Raw genomic sequence first — 17,408 nt, 5'->3', positions numbered from 1 at the left:
TTGCATTTCTTATTCTTATGTTGCTCTGCGTAGCTTTTTGAAAATTTGTTATACAAATATATTTTATACAGTAAATTAGAATGGAAACATCCAGTGCCATTAAATACTTTATTGTAGTCTCTTTAAAAAGCCAATTCCTATTTCCACGGAGAAGGACTAGATGGTCAAATATATATTCTGTCCTTCTAGAATCTTATGATTCTAAAAAGAAAAGTACATATTTAGGATACTGGCATTATTAACCCCTCCTGGACACTTTCTCTTTCTTTATTTTGTGATACTACTCTTTCTTGATTCTTCTCCTACATCTCTGACTGCTCCTTCTCAGGATCCTCATCTACCCCCATTACTATGTGCTTAATCCTGAGCACTTTCTTCTTCTCTCTCAGTGAGGCCATCAGCTACCATGGATTCAGTTATCATCTCTGTGCAGATAGATGATCCTTGATCTATATAACCCTAGACTCTCTCCCAAGTTTGGATCCCACATTACCTAATACTGCCTATTGAATATTTTCAGCCAAATGTCCCATGGGCATCTCAAATCCAAATGTGCAGAATACAATTCATTATTTTTCTCTCAAAACACATAAACCTTTTTCTGGCAAGAGTGCCCTCATCCGTCTGATAACCCAGATTTAAAATCCTGGATATATCCATGACTCCTTATTTTCTCTTGCCCTTAAATCAAATGATAATTGCTACATCTCTCCTTCCTATCTTTCTCCTCATAAAGTCACCATGCTAGTTCAATCACCAATTATTTGCTCAGGCTATTGCAACAGCATCCTCAATGGTCTCCCTACCTCACCCCTGTCCAATCCATCCTCTACGGAACTGCTGTAGTTATAGTTCTAAAGCAAAGATCTCACTATATTATTTCCCTACTCCAGAAGTTTTAGCTGTTCCATATTACCTTGAAGTACAAAGTTATATGCTATGGAGAAACTATAAGGCACAATTAAGGGTAGCTAGTAGCACAGTGGATAGGGTGCCAGGTCTGGAATCAGGAAGGCTCATCTTCCTAAGTTCAAATCTGGCCTCAGGCACTTACTGGCTATATTATCCTGGGCAAGTCACTTCACCCTGTTTGCTTGAGCTTGTCAGCTATAAAATGAGCTAGAGAAGGAAACGGCAGACCACTCCAGTATCACTGCTAAGAAAACTCCAAATGGGGTCATGAAGAGTCAGACATGACTCAAATGAATAAACAACAATATATGGCATAGAGGGTAGAGTATAGGGCTTGTAGTCAGGAAGACAAATTCAAATCCTGTCTCAGACAGTTACTAGCTATGTGACCCTGGGCAAATCACTTAACTTGTTTTGTGTCAGTTTCCTCATCTATAAAATGGGGAAATAATAGTATCTACCTTCCTGTGTTCTTGTGAGGATCCAATGAGATAACTGTAAAGTACTAACACAGTACCTTCTATGTAGTAAGCACTACATAAATGTTTACTATTATTATTATTTGACACTGGGCAAGCCATTTATTATCTCTTGACCTCAGTTTCTTCAACTGTAAAATAGGCATAATAATAATAGCACCTACTTCACAAGAGTATTGTAAGGATCAGATATAACATATGTAAGTCACGTTACAAATCTTTTTTTTTATTATATTTTATTTGATCATTTCCAAGCATTATTCATTAAAGACATAGATCATTTTCTTTTCCTCCCCCCACCCCCCATAGCCGACGCGTAAGTCCACTGGGCATTACATGTTTTCTTGATTTGAACCCATTGCTATGTTGATAATATTGGCATTAGAGTGTTCATTTAGAGTCTCTCCTCTGTTATGTCCCCTCAACCCCTGTATTCAGGCAGTTGCTTTTTCTCGGTGTTTCCATTCCCATAGTTTATCCTTTGCTTATGAATAGTGTTTTTTTCTCCTAGATCCCTGCAAATTGTTCAGGGACATTACACCGCCACTAATGGAGAAGTCCATTACGTTCGATTGTACCACAGTGTATTAGTCTCTGTGTACAATGTTCTCCTGGTTCTGCTCCTCTCGCTCTGCATCACTTCCTGGAGGTTGTTCCAGTCTCCATGAAATTCCTCCACTTTATTATTCCTTTTAGCACAATAGTATTCCATCACCAACATATACCACAATTTGTTCAGCCATTCCCCAATTGATGGGCATCCCCTCACGTTACAAATCTTTAAGTGTTATATAAATGCCAGCTAACAGTATTATTGTTATTTTTGTCATTTAAAGCATATCACATTCTAGCTCTGTCCTACCTTTCCAGTGCATATTACTTCCCTTCATATACTCTATAATCCAGCCAAAATAATCCCCTTGCTATTTCTTAAACCCAAAGTTCAGGGGGCAGCAGTGGATTGAGAGCCAGAACTAGAGATGGGAGGTCCTAGGTTCAAATCTGGCCTCAGACACTTCCCAGCTGTGTGACCCTGGGCAAGTCACTTAACCCCCACTGCCTAGCCCTTACCACTCTTCTGCCTTGGAACCAATACACAGTAATGATTCCAAGATTGAAGGTAAGGGTTAAAAAAAAAATTTCATTTCCTATATTCATCCCTTTACACAGGCTGCCCCCTGCCCCATACACACACACACACACACACACACACACACACACGCGCGCGCGCGCACGCGCACGCACAAACCCCCCTGTAATTGACTCTGTCCTCAGTTCCTCCTCTTAGAAGCCTTGGTTTCCCTCAGCCTTAATTCAAGTGCTTCCAGGAATGCTACACAATCTCCTCTAACCAAATTACCTCATTATTTCATAAACTCATTATAGTTCTATATGTATAAACATATATATACCATTTAAAGGAAAAACATTTGGGGGCAAAGTTTTATTTTTCTTTGCATCTCCAGCACTCAAGAATGTGCCTAAAGTATAGTACTCAAATGCAAGAATAGTTCAATATTAGGAAAACCATTCACATAATTGACCATATCAACAAGCAAACCAACAAAAATCACATGATTGTCTCAACAGATGCAGAAAAAGCCTTTAACAAAATACAACACCCATTCCTATTGAAAACACTAGAAAGCATAGGAATAGAAGGGCCTTTGCTAAAAATAATAAACAATATCTATCTAAAACCATCAGCCAACATCATCTGCAATGGGGATAAACTAGAAACCTTCCCAATAAAATTAGGAGTGAAACAAGGATGCCCATTATCACCTCTCTTATTTAACATTGTACTAGAAACACTAGCACTAGCAATTAGAGAAGAAAAAGAAACTGAAGGTATTAAAATTGGCAATGAGGAGACCAAGCTATCACTCTTTGCAGAGGATATGATGGTCTACTTAAAGAATCCTAGAGAATCAACTAAAAAGCTAGTGGAAATAATCAACAACTTTAGAAAAGTTGCAGGACACAAAATAAACCCAAATAAGTCACCAGCATTTCTATATATCTCCAGCACATCTCAGCAGCAAGAATTAGAAAGAGAAATCCCATTTAAAGTCACCTGAGACAATATAAAATACTTAGGAATCAATCTGCTGAGACAAACACAGGAACTATATGAACACATCTACAAAACACTTACCACACAATTAAAACTAGATCTAAATAACTGAAAAAACATTAATTGTTCATGGGTAGGACGAGCTAACATAATAAAAATGGCAATCCTACCCAAACTTATTTACTTACTTAGTGCCATATCCATCGAACTACCAAAAAACTTTTTTACTGAATTAGAAAAAAACCATAACAAAGTTCATTTGGAAGAACAAAAGATCAAAGCTAACCAGGGAAATAATTTTTAAAAATGCAAAGGAAAGAAGCCTAGCAGTAGCAGATCTCAAACTATCCTATAAAGCAGTGGTCATCAAAACAATATGGTACTGGCTAAGAGACAGAAAGGAGGATCAGTGGAATACACTTGGAGAAAGTGACCTCAGCAAGACAGTCTATGATAAACCTAAAGATACCAGCTTTGGGAACAAAAATCCACTATTTGATAAAAACTGCTGGGAAAATTGGAAGACAAGTATGAGAGAGATTGGGTCTGGATCAACATCCACACCTTACACCAAAATAATCTCAGAATGGGTGAATGACTTGAATATAAAGAAGGAAACAATAAGTAAGTTAGGGGAACACAGAATAGTATACTTGTCAGATCTCTGGGAAAGGAAAGATTTTAAGACCAAGCAAGAGTTTTAAAAAATTACAAAATGTAAAATAAATAATTTTGATTACATTCAATTAAAAAGGATTTGTACAAATAAAATCAATGCAACCAAAATTAGAAGGGAAGTAACAAATTGGGAAACAATCTTCATAACAAAAACCTCTGGCAAAGGTCTAATTACTCAAATTTATAAAGAGCTAAATCAATTGTACAAAAAATCAAGTCATTTCTCAATCGATGGGCAAGGGACATTAATAGGCAATTTTCAGATAACGAAATCAAAACTATTAATAAGCACATGAAAAAGTGTTCTAAATCTCTTATAATCAGAGAGATGCAAATCAAAACAACTCTGAGGTACCACCTCCCACCCAGCATATTGGCTAACATGACAGCAAAGTAATGAATGTTGGAGGGGATGTGGCAAAATTGGGACATTAATGCATTGCTAGTGGAGCTGTGAACTGATCCAGCCATTCTAGAGGGCAATTTGGAACTATGCCCAAAGGGCTGTGAATCTTAAAAACTACTCATACTGTACTTTAGAAGATTTGATTTAGCTATTTCCTTATTGTAACAATGGAAATACTTGGTCTAACAAGAATCAGGAATGTCTTGGGAACTTTACATTACTCCACCCATACTTAGACATACTTTAGGGGAAGATAAAATTGTAAACTCCTGATTGAACAATGAAGGTACTTAACTCATACCTTATAGTGAAGCTAGAACCTTAAACTAAGTCTATTTTTAGATCCAATACAAAAGGGTGTTAAGTACCTGTAAAGGTTAAATTAATCACAAAAAGGTCAAGTAACTTACAAAAAGTAAGCTTAACAAAGAAGTGTGAAGTACCTCAGAAGATATAATCTAACCAGAGAAGGTGAGAACTAAAGAGTAGTGAGAACTAAGAATGGGCAGTCCTGGAAAAAAGGGTCTACTATGATTGGTAGATGTAAAAAATTAGGGGAGGTGACATAAGAGAAGATTCTCTTTAAAAGGAGGCTAAAAGTTAGTTCAGGATGATTCTGAACTCTTTTCAGGAGATTGAGTTCAGTAGAGGATTGGAACCCAGCTTGGAGATGGTCTCATGGTGAGTGATAAGACTGACTCCCTTTCCCTTAGGCTCAGGGAGGCCTTTGGCCAAGGCCTTTAACTACTTCTTGGCCCAGCCTGAGCCAGAGCAGTTTAAATTAATTCTCTCTCTCTCTCTCTCTCTCTCTCTCTCTCTCTCTCTCTCTCTCTCTCTCTCTCTCTCTCTCTCTCTCTCTCTCTCCATCCCTCCCCCTTATTAATTAAAATCTCCATAATTCCCAGCTGACTTGGGTATTTTATTATTTGGGAATCATCCCTGGCGACCAAATTATTAAGATTTTAAGTCACAACGATAAAATTATCTTTACAGGGCGCTAAAAGTCTGTCTGCCCTTTGATCCAGCCATAGCACTGCTGGGTCTATACCCCAAAGAGATAATAAGGAAAAAGACTTGTACAAGAATATTCATAGCTGTGCTCTTTGTGGTGGCAAAAAATTGGAAAATGAGGGGATGACCTTCAATTGGGGAATGGCTGAACAAATTGTGGTATCTGATGGTGATGGAATACGATTGTGCTCAAAGGAATAATGAACTGGAGAAATTCCATGTGAACTCAAACGACCTCCAGGAACTGATGCAGAGTAAAAGAAGCTTAGAACCAGGAGAACATAGTACACAGAGACTGATACACTGTGGCACAATCAAATTTCTCTACTGGCAGCCATGCAATGATGCAGAACAATTCGGAGGGATTTATGAGAAAGAACGCTATCCACATTCAGAGGAAAAACTGTGGGAACAGAAACACAGAAGGAAAATAACTGTTTGATCACATGGATTGATGGGGATATGATTGGGGATGTAGACTCTAAATGATCACCTGAGTGCAAACATAACAATATGGAAATAGGTTTTGATCAAGGAAACTTTTGCATAGGCTACGGGAGGGGCTGGGGGAGGGGAGGGGGAAAGAATATGGCTCTTGTAACCAAGGAAAAATATTCTAAATTGACTAAATAAAATTTAAAATAATAAAATAAAATATAGTAGGCAACTAATTAATGCTTGTTTATAGAAAGAGTAATAATATAAAAATATCCAAAGTAGACGAGAATTTGAGTAGGTAATTTTCCCCACAATCACACAAAAAGATGGGAGAAAATAGCATGAAGATGAACTTGTCTATATTGTTTCCTAAATGTGAATTCATAATATCACTAAGATAAGGATACAGCCCAATAAAATAGAAAGGAAGCTGGCTATGGAGTCAAAAGACCTGGGTTCAAATACCATTTCTGATTTTCACTACTTATATGATCTTAGGTTAAGTCACATAACCTCCCCTAGCCTAGATGTCCTTATCTGCAGGAAGGAATCAGATTAAATGTCCCCCCAAGTTGCTTTCCAATTCTAAATCAATGATTTTATAATTCCTAGAACAAGATGAACTCTAGGTGAGGTAGCCTGAAATATTGAGCACTTCAATAAAGAAGCCAAAGAGTAAACAATCTCCCAGATTACGAAGGCTAAATTATGCTCATTGTTCTGAACTACATAGCTCTAAACCATCTTTGACTTGTCCCCCATGTTCTTGAATGTCAGTCCTGGGCCTCAGTTTTTTAGTTCTCTTTTGTGCATCCTCTTCCCCTATTAGATACAAACTCCATGAGAACAGAGCATTTTTTTTTATCTCTAGCATTTAGTACAGTGCCTGGCACTAAAAAACTGACTGATTAGATTACAGAAATGTCCTCTGTTTCTGAAAAAAAAATTGGTTTCATCAACACTTTCTAACAAATTTGAAATTTGGGGGGTACAATTGGACTTTAATACAAATGAGCCTACATAGGATCAGCAGGCATCCAAGTGTGATTTAAGGAATCTCTTGCCAAAAATATCTTTTCTCAATAGAAATTGAAATTAAAATCCTTGCTACACTTAAGTCACATTAAATAAAATTCCACCACGTAGCAGTCCACCCATAGCTATGGGCAAGGGAAACAGTTAGTATGTACAGAGTGGCTTAGAAGAGAGCATGCTCAGTCTTGAGCATGCTCAGTCTTGAGCATGGCTAGGAAAGCCTCTGACCCTTGACCCCAGCTTCCCCCAGGTTAGGCGGGAAAACAGGTTTCTTTGTGCTCACCTGGCTAAGAGAAACCACACCTATACCTTGTCATTAACCAATGATAATCATCCCTATGTATTGTGTATATTTGCATATCAAAGAGATTAAATACAGGGCACAGCAAGCTCTGCCTTCTCTTCTCTCTCTTCCTCACTTGGATCTCAGGTCTCACTGATCCCTATCTTTGCTGGAGCTCCATCTTTGATTCCTTTCCTGATCTACCTCTCCCATCTGGGACCTGGCCTTTGGCCAGGCACTCTCTTTTCTCTATCATATCTCCGACCTGTGTGGTATTAAATCTGGATCACTGGACGGGTATAAGCCTTCTGAGTAGTCCACTGATCGGAGTTTCTGCTGTGGCTCCTTGATAATTAATAAAGCCTGGATTTCTGACTCATTCCTGCCACCTCATATCTCTAATTTGGCTCCGCCATCCCCCTCGCGGCATACAGAACTTCTATCCTTCCTCTATCTTCCTACTTTAGGCTTCTCGCTGGATCGAGGAAGCTTCACACCAAGAATAGGTTGCTAAGCTTAATAAAAAAAAAAAGTAAATCATAATCCAGAATGTTTTAAATATGGTATTTATCAAATTATTTTAATCAGATTTTCTTCTTCCTTTCATGTATCACCCTTCTCTACTGTACCACACACAAATAGAAATTCTGATTGAGAAGCAACATAACGCAATGTAAAGGAAATTGGATTTAGAGTCAGAGAATCGAGGTTCAAGTCCCACCTCTATCCTTTTTTTACTTGTGTGACCCTGGGTAAGTCACTTAACCTCTCTAGACTTTGGTGTCCTCATTTATAAAATGAAAAGATTGGAAAAAAACAAAGATTTTGCTCAAATTCAAAGATCCCAGCCCCTTCCCTAATAGGCTACAAAAACTGAACAGTTCCAGTCACAACCAGTTGAAAATGTAATACATTTCATTTTATTTTTTCCATATTGTTCATTTTTGTAATTTAGTAATCTTATAAAACCAAAACCCCAAAACATAAACCCAAATAAACAATTGAAAAATCATACACTTTCATCTCCATTCTGACTCCAACAGTTCTTTCTCTAGGGGTAGATAGCTTTCACAACATTTGTTGTTATTTATTTGTTTCAGACTGACTTTGTGAGTCCATTTGGGGTTTTCTTGGCAAAGATATTAGTGGTTTGCCATTTCCTTTTCCAAATCATTTTACATATGAAGAAATTGAGGTGAATCAGGTTAAGTAACTTGCCCAGGGTGACACAGCAAGTAAATGTTTGAGGCTACAGCTGAACTCAGGAAGATGCGACTTACTGACTCTAGGCCCAGCACTCTAACTACTCCCTACCCAGCTACTGTTAATTTGTAGTTTTCTAAGTCAATATGGCCCTCAAAGATCAATTTCTATTTGAGATTGATACCAATGGACCTCTAAGGTCCCTCCTAGCCCTTTATCTATAATCTTAAAATCACAAGAATGCAGTAGGGGGGTGAGATAAGATAAAGCCAAAATGCCACAAAGAAAGGCTTTAGCTAATGGTCAGGAAATCACATCTGGAGGTCACAGGAGGCTGATAGAAAGTAGGCTGATATATTCATAAGAGGCAATAATCAAAGAGAAAACCTATTAAAAGGCATGATCAGTTTATTCATGAATGAAAGAATGAAGGATTTACAGGTAAGGGTGGGGGAAAGGGAGCTAGGGGTGGGGGAGGGGAATATTATTGTGGCAAGGTGCCCCCTGTAATCTAAAAAATCCACATAAGATTTTTTGAGCCTCTCTTCCTCCTAGGGAAAAAAAAAATCTGAACTTTTTCTTTTTTCTTTAATGGGTGCTTACAATACCTTATTATAAAATTTGGGTTAAGTATTTGGTCATAGGCTAGATGTATATCAATATCAAGATATAGCTATATTTCTAGCCTTTGTGATTCATCTGCTGGCTTTCAAGATATTTTTGCAAACTTTAACTTTTTATTTATTTTAACTTTAAAAAAAGAAATGGTGTAAATTTATGGTATTAAAAGATAAAATATGTTGATATTATATAATACTATCCATATATTTTTATGCATTTCTGGGTTTCCAACCTTTTTCTGTCATCTGTTAGCCTTTATATATAGCCTACAACTATTGCAAAACTCCCCAAAAATTCTCATTTAATTTCTTATACCAACCTGCAATACATCAAAGCTACAATGGGTAAAGTCATGATGCAGAAGGGATATCTATTGTTTTTAATATGTGCAAAGCGCTGTGCTAACCTAACCCCTAGGGATACAAATAGAAACAACAATCTCTGCTCTCAAAGAGCTCACATTCTTTTAGTGGTTTTGAAGATCTAGGACACTGATTCCTAACTTTTCTGTTCCTCATAGACCACTTTAGCAGCCTAGTGAAGCCCACGACCTCATTCTGAGAATAATGTTTGTTTGTTTTTTTAAGCACAAAATAAAATACACGGGATCTTAAAAGAAAATAATTCTATTGAAATAGTTACCAAAATATTTTTTAAAGCAAATTCATGGGCCACAGGTTAAGAATCTCTGATCTACAAAATATAAAAATACTATTCTAAATTCAAACAATATGCCTATTTGGCAAAGGGAAACAAAGAAGGAAAGAAAAAATTGTCTATATCAAATCACCCTAAATTATTTTTCTAAGTCATTCTTCATTTAATTAATATCACAGAATCTTAAGAATTAGAAGTATCATATCCAAAAGGAATCCTTATTCCAACACGTGACAAGTTGACACTGACATTAAAATTTCCAAGAATTTATTAATAAGGTAATGCTGCCAATAAAAATTATCAACATGTAAAGATTGGGAAGGAAAACTGGTTTGTTACAAGTTAAGGACATAGATCTCCAGTTTACAAAAGTCAATGAGCCCGAGCATCAAGTTTCAGCAACCATATATAAGGTTGCTATCAAGTAGGATAGAATGTAATTTTAGAGGATAGAAGGGGAAGGTAAAGATTTATACATCAAAGAACAGGTAGTAGAAGGGGAAAGACTATAATGGATAGACAAAACTGGAATTTACAATATAACCAGAACCATTAACAACAGAGCTAGTTATTTGACAAGCTCATCTTAAGTAGATAAAGGTGGAAATTCTCTTCTCACTAATGTGAATTTTAAAACTATTCCACCCTAATTAGACCATTCTTTAGAAGATCTGATTTAGCTATTTCCTGATCAATAACAATGGAGATACTTGGAATAACAGAATCAGGTCTGGAAAACCCACATTCTCCACCCTACTCAGTTTAACAAAATTTTGAAAGGTCTGCATCAAACTCAAGATTTAATTATCTGAGGAGATGGTCTTCAACAGACATGTGCAAGAAAAAGGACAGACCTCTGGGCTGTCCTAAGTCAAGCTAAGTCCTCATTGGTACAAATGAGACGCAGAAAAGTGATATAAAAATGTCCATATAAGGCACGTCAGTTTCTGCCTCTTTTTCTTTCTCAGGAGTGACGACTCTGGCTGGCAGCGTGCTAAGCGTTCCGACATCTTGGAGTGTTGGGTGGTAAGTTTTGCCCTGGCACAGATTTCAGGTTTGGGCATCTTAGCTAAGCCTCTTTGGAGGTCAGGGTGATTCTTTCCTCCTTCACACTCAAAACCTTACTTTCTCGATCTCCTATCTTCCTGCCCAGTACTAACCCCTTCCTTCCTCCTTCTTCTTAAAATCTTCTCTACTATATCAATTAAATCACCACAAAATTTGGCAGCTGACTTGGGTATTTTATTATTTGGGATTTCCCTTGGCGACCACTTAAATTTAGATTTTTTTTTCAGTCAACCATAATTTCACCCTTTACCCTAACCAGAAAATCACCAGAGCTAAAATCAGACACCTCAGCTAAATTCTGCAAACTCCAGTTAATCATACAGTCAGTCTTCTTGAGAAAATGGCTTAATAAAGGCAATACAGAAAAATTCTCTTACCACATCATCCAGCTTCTGTTTGAAGGCCTCCAACAGAGGAAACCCACCACCTATCAAAAATAGTGCCATCCACTTCTAGAGAGTTCTATTTGTTTGAAACATTTACCTAGTCTCAAGCTTACATGTACCCCTTTGCAACTTCCATTCTTTGTTACTTGTTTTGTCCTCAGGAGCCAAAAAGAATAAATCTAATCCTGCCCCCCCCCAAAAAAAGGCCTTCAAATACCTAGAGACACTGTCCATATCTCCCAAGAGCCTCTTTTTTTTTTCCCAAGGCTAAATATCACCAGTTCCTTCAACTAATATTCATATTACATAGACTTAAGACCTTTACCATCCTGATTGTTCTCCACTATATGTTGGCCAGCTTATCACTGTCTTTCTTAAGTTGTTACCCAGAACTGAATATAATCATACTACGTACTAGTTTAACTAGGACAGAGTATAAAAGAATGATCATTCCTCATTCCTGAAAGCTATCTGTGCCTATGTTAATTCAGACCAAACTCAGAGTAGCTTTTTTGATTGTTATATCATATTCCTGATTCATACTGAACTTGCCATGCACTAAAATTCCCAAATCTTTTTCAAGCTGCTGTGTGCATGGCTCCCCTATCTTACATTTGTTCAACTGAATTTTTGAACCAAGGCTGTAAGGTTTTACTTATTAGATTCTGTCCAATGAAGGATAATTGCAGTTCATTTACTGATTGCTTATACAATTTAAAAAAAAAGTATGTAAACTGGAGTTCCTTAATTCTACATTACAGAAAAACATTATTATTACACTCAAAATCTGTCATGCAAAAATGAAAGCTTATGTGGGAAAAAACAAAATTCAATAAAATAATTCATTTTTTAAAATGTGGGCATCTATGATGGTGACTTTAAGACTCAAGATCTACTTTTTGGTTTGATTTTTTTAAATAACTAGAATTCTAGTGGTATTATCAAACTATTCAATGATATTTAACACATCACAGAAAAACTTACAATTCTGATGACCTTAGAAAGGTACCTTATGATTAGTTTTTAGAGAATAAATTCCTTCTCTTCTTAATAGAAACATATTACATCCATCAAAATTAACTCTGTGCTTAGAATTCCAAAGACAGATAAGGCTGGTGAAGAGAAGGAAAAAGGTGATATTTAGTAGCAAGATAAATAAATTGTATGCCATTTAATATTGTGTTCATTAAGATATTTACACTGAAAAACTGACAGTATAAAGACTTAAAGGGGGAAAATTCTTTTTTTCATCAAAAATATTGTTTTTCACGGTTTTAAGTAGTCTTCCTCCCTAAATCAAGAGAAGAAAATAGTACGGTATAATAAAAAGAGTATAAGTCTAGGAATCAGAAGATCATGGGTTTAATAGTGCTAGTTTATAAGCTTAGGCAAACCACAAATGAACATTTCACGTCTATTTTGAGTTTATAAACATTAATCTTTTTTATATTACTATTTGAATGCATCTTTCTCTTTAAAGATTCCCTCATTTTAAGTCTATATGATTCTGAGGGCCCTTACTCACTTTCCAATTACATGATATATTTTTATCTGCTCATTTAACCTCCAAGAAATGAGTATTATATCAAGTTCAAATTCACACATGCAAGAAAATGAACACTTTTTCCTTCAGGATTGAATTACCCCTCTAGACTTCCTATGACTAGCTTACCCTTAAAAAGTTCACTAAAATATTTTTCAGTGACACATAAACCAATAGAACCATAGCTTCTTTATCAGTAGGTTAATTTTTAGGCTCTTGTTGAGTATTACTTTCTGATATTTGAGCCATCAGAAATCATTTTTAAACAATGAAGGTATAAAAAGCATGTATGTCTTGGTCTAAATTTAAATTATGAAGTCTATGGAAAACAGAGCATCATTTGATTTTAAATGATATTGGTTATTCATAGTATTCTTCAATATCTAATTATATTTTTAAGAATAAAAACCAAGCCTCTACTTTTAGCTGGTTCAAGGTTAGAAGAGAATATAACCTATTCATCTTTATGTTCAAAGATGATGCTGTTGATAATGCTATATCCAAATGAGTACACATGGCTAAAAAGACTAACATGATCAGAAGAGACTCTAATATTATATATGATTACTGAACACCTTGTGCTAAATGGGTATATTTCCTGAATAAAGTTATTTTCAAATTTGGAAGTAATTGGAAACCTATTATTTACCTACTTTGTATTTTTATTAAATATTCAGTAATTAGGTGGGAAACACCCAGCAAGCCAATCATAAAATCAAGAAGCATTTCTAATTGACTGAGAGTGAGCCTAGGATCACAAAATGGACCAATGAATTCAAGCCAGTGAGCCCAGATAAACCAATTCAAAGTTGGCAATAGTATTCTAGGATTTATTTATTTCTTGGGCTAAGGGATCTCCTAAACAACAGAGAATTATAAAAGCCAAACTGAGCCTTGGAACTTGGAAGCTTAGGCTTTAAAGCTTGAACTGTCATCCATCTAGGACTGAGTAATTCCCTTTTATATTCATATCTAATTATATTTCTCTGGAATGTTATTTCTAACTTTGTATGCTATCTTTCCCCTTTTAAATAATCGAAAGAAATAGAAAGCAGCAAATGACAAAATCATGCATTTGGTCATGTAGCAGTAGCAGAAGAAAGAAGGTAAGTAATTGGCTATAGCAGATCTCTGCAACCAATAAGTAAGTATAAGACCCAGGAAGATTCAAATACTATGATGCCTCAAGATGGTGTTCAGTGATCAATAAAGTTTTGGAAAACAGTTAAAGATAAAATCTCTATGGGCAAAAGCAGAAGTGCCTTAGATCACTATATTCTTCACACAAATGCTCTGTGAAGACTTTCTTTTCTGTACAGCTATGGTATCTGCATTTTACAAGACCGTCTTTAAAAACTTTTTCTAGTGTTGTTCTGTTTTGACTAATAAGCAATATATTTATCCCTTTCGAACTTCTATTGAAAAAAGAAACATTCCAGTTTTGTCTCCTGTATATTGGGCCACTATTGTTATTGTTTCATGCTATTATGCCATAGGGCTCTATTTCTATTCTATTTATTCTATATTTCTATTTATCCTATGCCTAAAATGGTGTGGTGGCCTAACCCTAAAGAGTTTCTTTCATACAATTCTCCTTTCAGACACCATACTTCAGTATAATATGATTACTTAGGATAGTTTACCATCAGCCTACCTCTACATAAATGAGGCTCATTTAAGTTGTACTAAAAATAAGCCTGTAAACTGGCTGTATTCTAAGACACGGTTCTACCTTATAGACTAATGTAAAATATAGCTACTCGAACGTGCTGAAAAAAAAACCAAAAACTAAGTTTCAAACTATTTTAAGAGTGAGCCTAACCACTGATCTATGATTCTTCAGTTTGGCCTAATGCTTAATGTCACATTTGCAAGATATGAGTGAAGAAATACAGCTACATAGTTATTCTGTTTCACATTTACTTTCCATTTGTTTCTATCATGTACAGTGGTTTTATTTTATTAATATACTGGTAGATAGGTCACTGTCTTGGACTATGGTGAAAGTGATGCTATTTAGTCTCATTATTATGCTCATCATCCTATAATGTTCATCAAATTTTAAGAAAGTTGATACAATATCTGGGTAGGGTAGTCCCGAGACTCAGAGACACAAAGGTTAAATAAGGCAATTAGCAACATAGTCATATGATATAATCATTCTCAATGATACTCATAAAAACAACCCCCTTTATATAGCTCCTTGAGGTTTATAAAGTATTTTCTTCACAACAAACTTTATGAAATAGTCATTCAATTATTATTCTCATTTTACAAATGAGGAAACCTAGGCTCTAGGAGAGTAACTGATTTGTCCATATTCACAAAGTCAGAAAGTGTCTGAAATAGGATTTGAATGATAACCGTTTTCAGATATCCAAGTACAGTATTATAGTCTCTTACCACACTGCTACAGCAAAATGATTAGGAAAATATCATTTCATGAAGAATGACTGAGAAAGTCAAGATGAGTGAAGGACCCTTGAAAGCAATACATCTTTCAATGAGACAGGTGCCAATAAATAATAAAGGTTTTTTTTAAGTTATCTAATAAATAGAATAAACAAAAAAATATAAATCCTAGTATAAACTTCCTACCCTCTATACTGGTGGACTTCCAAAGAGTATCAAAACAAGGTTTAAATTTTTCTTTAAAACGTTTGTTAAATGAGATTTTTTTTAAGACAACCTATAAGATGGGAAATCTAAAATTTCAATTCAAAACAGTAGTTAAAAATGCAATGGGTGGGAGCAGCTAGGTAGCTCAGTGGATTGAGAGCCAAGCCTAGAGACGGGAGGTCCTAGGTTCAAATATGGCCTCAGACACTTCCCAGCTGTGTGACCCTGGGCAAGTCACTTAACCCCCATTGCCTAGCCCTTACCACTCTTCTGCCTTGACTCCAAGATGGAAGGTAAGGGTTTAAAAAAAAATGCAATGGGCTTTTAGATTAAGAACTGAAACTCCAAAGTGATGACATATTACCTTGGTCTAAGTTATTTTCTCACTACTGTCAGAATATACAAGGGCAAACTGGAACTTTCAAAGAACCTGGAGAATACAAAGCATCTCAAAACCTAAAAAGTAGTAAAAAACATGAATAAAATGAAATGAAATCTCCTTTATTTAAAAACAGTTAAGGAGACAGGAGAATTCCATGACCTGTTATTTTTCAAAAGTCTTTAAAATGGAGACGAGAATAAAGCACAACCAGAAATAATATCAAGTGTGTGTAGTGAATATTAATATCCAAGGCCAATAAAAATTCCAAACCTAAGCCCAAAATTGATGAGTTTACCCTCCCCCCAAAAAAAGAATATACAAATAATGGTGAAAACAGTAAACTTTCCCCAAAATGTTGTCTCCACCACAAAGGAGTATAACGCTAAGCTATTGTTCCAGTCATCTGATCTCAGAAAAAAGTAAACTCCAAAAAGTAATGAATGTGAACTTTTTCCACTTTTTCCATAAGGTATATACACATATTCAATTTTGAATATATAAATTAAGTAACCAAATGAAGTAAAAAAAAATTTTTTTTTACAAAAAAAAATTGTATTTGAGACTTAACTGACCCTTTAATAGGGGGCCCAGAAAAGGCTTTTAGATCATGTGGTTTGATCCATAAGTTCTTTGATTGGTTGTTCTAATTACCACTGGCTTTTCTGTTTACCTCTAGCCTTTACCTTTATATCTACTGCTTCAATCACCTTTCTGTTAAGTCAATGTATACTATTCTTTTATGAGCTTTCTTCTCCTTTTCTCCTATTAGTCTGCCTTTTTTTCCCCTCTCCTTTGCTACTTGAATATCTGCTCTTATTTTCTTAGGCCTACCTGTCTTTCATTCATGTAAACAGCTTCCAGAATTTCTACTATGAAAGAATACTATAAGGCAATTCCATTGCTATATTGATTTTCATTAATGAAATTTCATATTCATGAGGAATACTGAGTTACAGCAATCATGAAAAAGAGAAAAAGCTTTTCCAGTCACCTTTTTTACTATACTATTTTACATAGTCCTTTATCCTACTACTCTGGTTTCTGCTATAGTCAGAAGCAACAACTACTTGTAACCTCAGCAATTAGAGTCTTTCAGTTACCATGATAAATACTTTTGATAAACACGTCAAGAATTGAGAGTGAATAAGATAAAGGAAGAAGAAAAGAGTAAACTAAATTTATTGTATTAAGTGATAATTTAGCATTTTTCCCAAGTGAATAAATTCATTTCAGACACTAGAATAATCTGAGGAAAAAAATTATAAAAGTTATAAAATTTTCTCAATTTCTAACTGAAGAGACAGCACATAGTTCTAATGAATCTAATTCTTTAACCCATTCTACAGCCTCTCATTCTTCCAAAAACCTCCACTTATTTTCCTACTTGCTTATGAACATGTGTTGCTTCTAGTAATTATACTATCCTTGCCCAAACTGCACTATTCTCAAAAAAAAAAAAAAAACATTCTTTATATGGACCACAGGGAAAACATTCTCTTCAAATAGGGCTTAGGCAAGGTTTTATTATATTTCTCAAAGGAATTTCAATCTGATTTAAGACTGCAATCACTTTCACTACATGACATAGCTACAAAGAAACCTGTGTGTTT

The 17,408-nt window shown here is 35.5% G+C and overlaps 1 protein-coding gene across 9 annotated transcripts in view; it reads right to left on the bottom strand.

Moving 5' to 3' along the window:
* The window catches only part of RPS6KC1 (ribosomal protein S6 kinase C1), a 202,945-nt gene that overhangs the window by 167,628 nt on the left and 17,909 nt on the right, over positions 1-17,408 (bottom strand). The window contains exon 1 of one of the 9 annotated variants that reach the window (XM_056815910.1): positions 12,239-12,366. The exons of the other annotated variants lie outside the window; for them this stretch is intronic. The gene's annotated coding sequence lies outside the window, so the exon portion shown is untranslated. Of the gene's footprint in view, positions 1-12,238; positions 12,367-17,408 lie in introns of those variants that run through there. 9 annotated transcript variants of the gene reach the window in all.

The sequence above is a fragment of the Monodelphis domestica genome, chromosome 2, assembly GCF_027887165.1.
Source record: "Monodelphis domestica isolate mMonDom1 chromosome 2, mMonDom1.pri, whole genome shotgun sequence".
NCBI lineage: Eukaryota > Metazoa > Chordata > Mammalia > Didelphimorphia > Didelphidae > Monodelphis > Monodelphis domestica.
The sequence above is the reverse complement of the archived record's forward strand: the minus strand, read 5'-3'. Positions and strand labels throughout refer to the sequence as shown.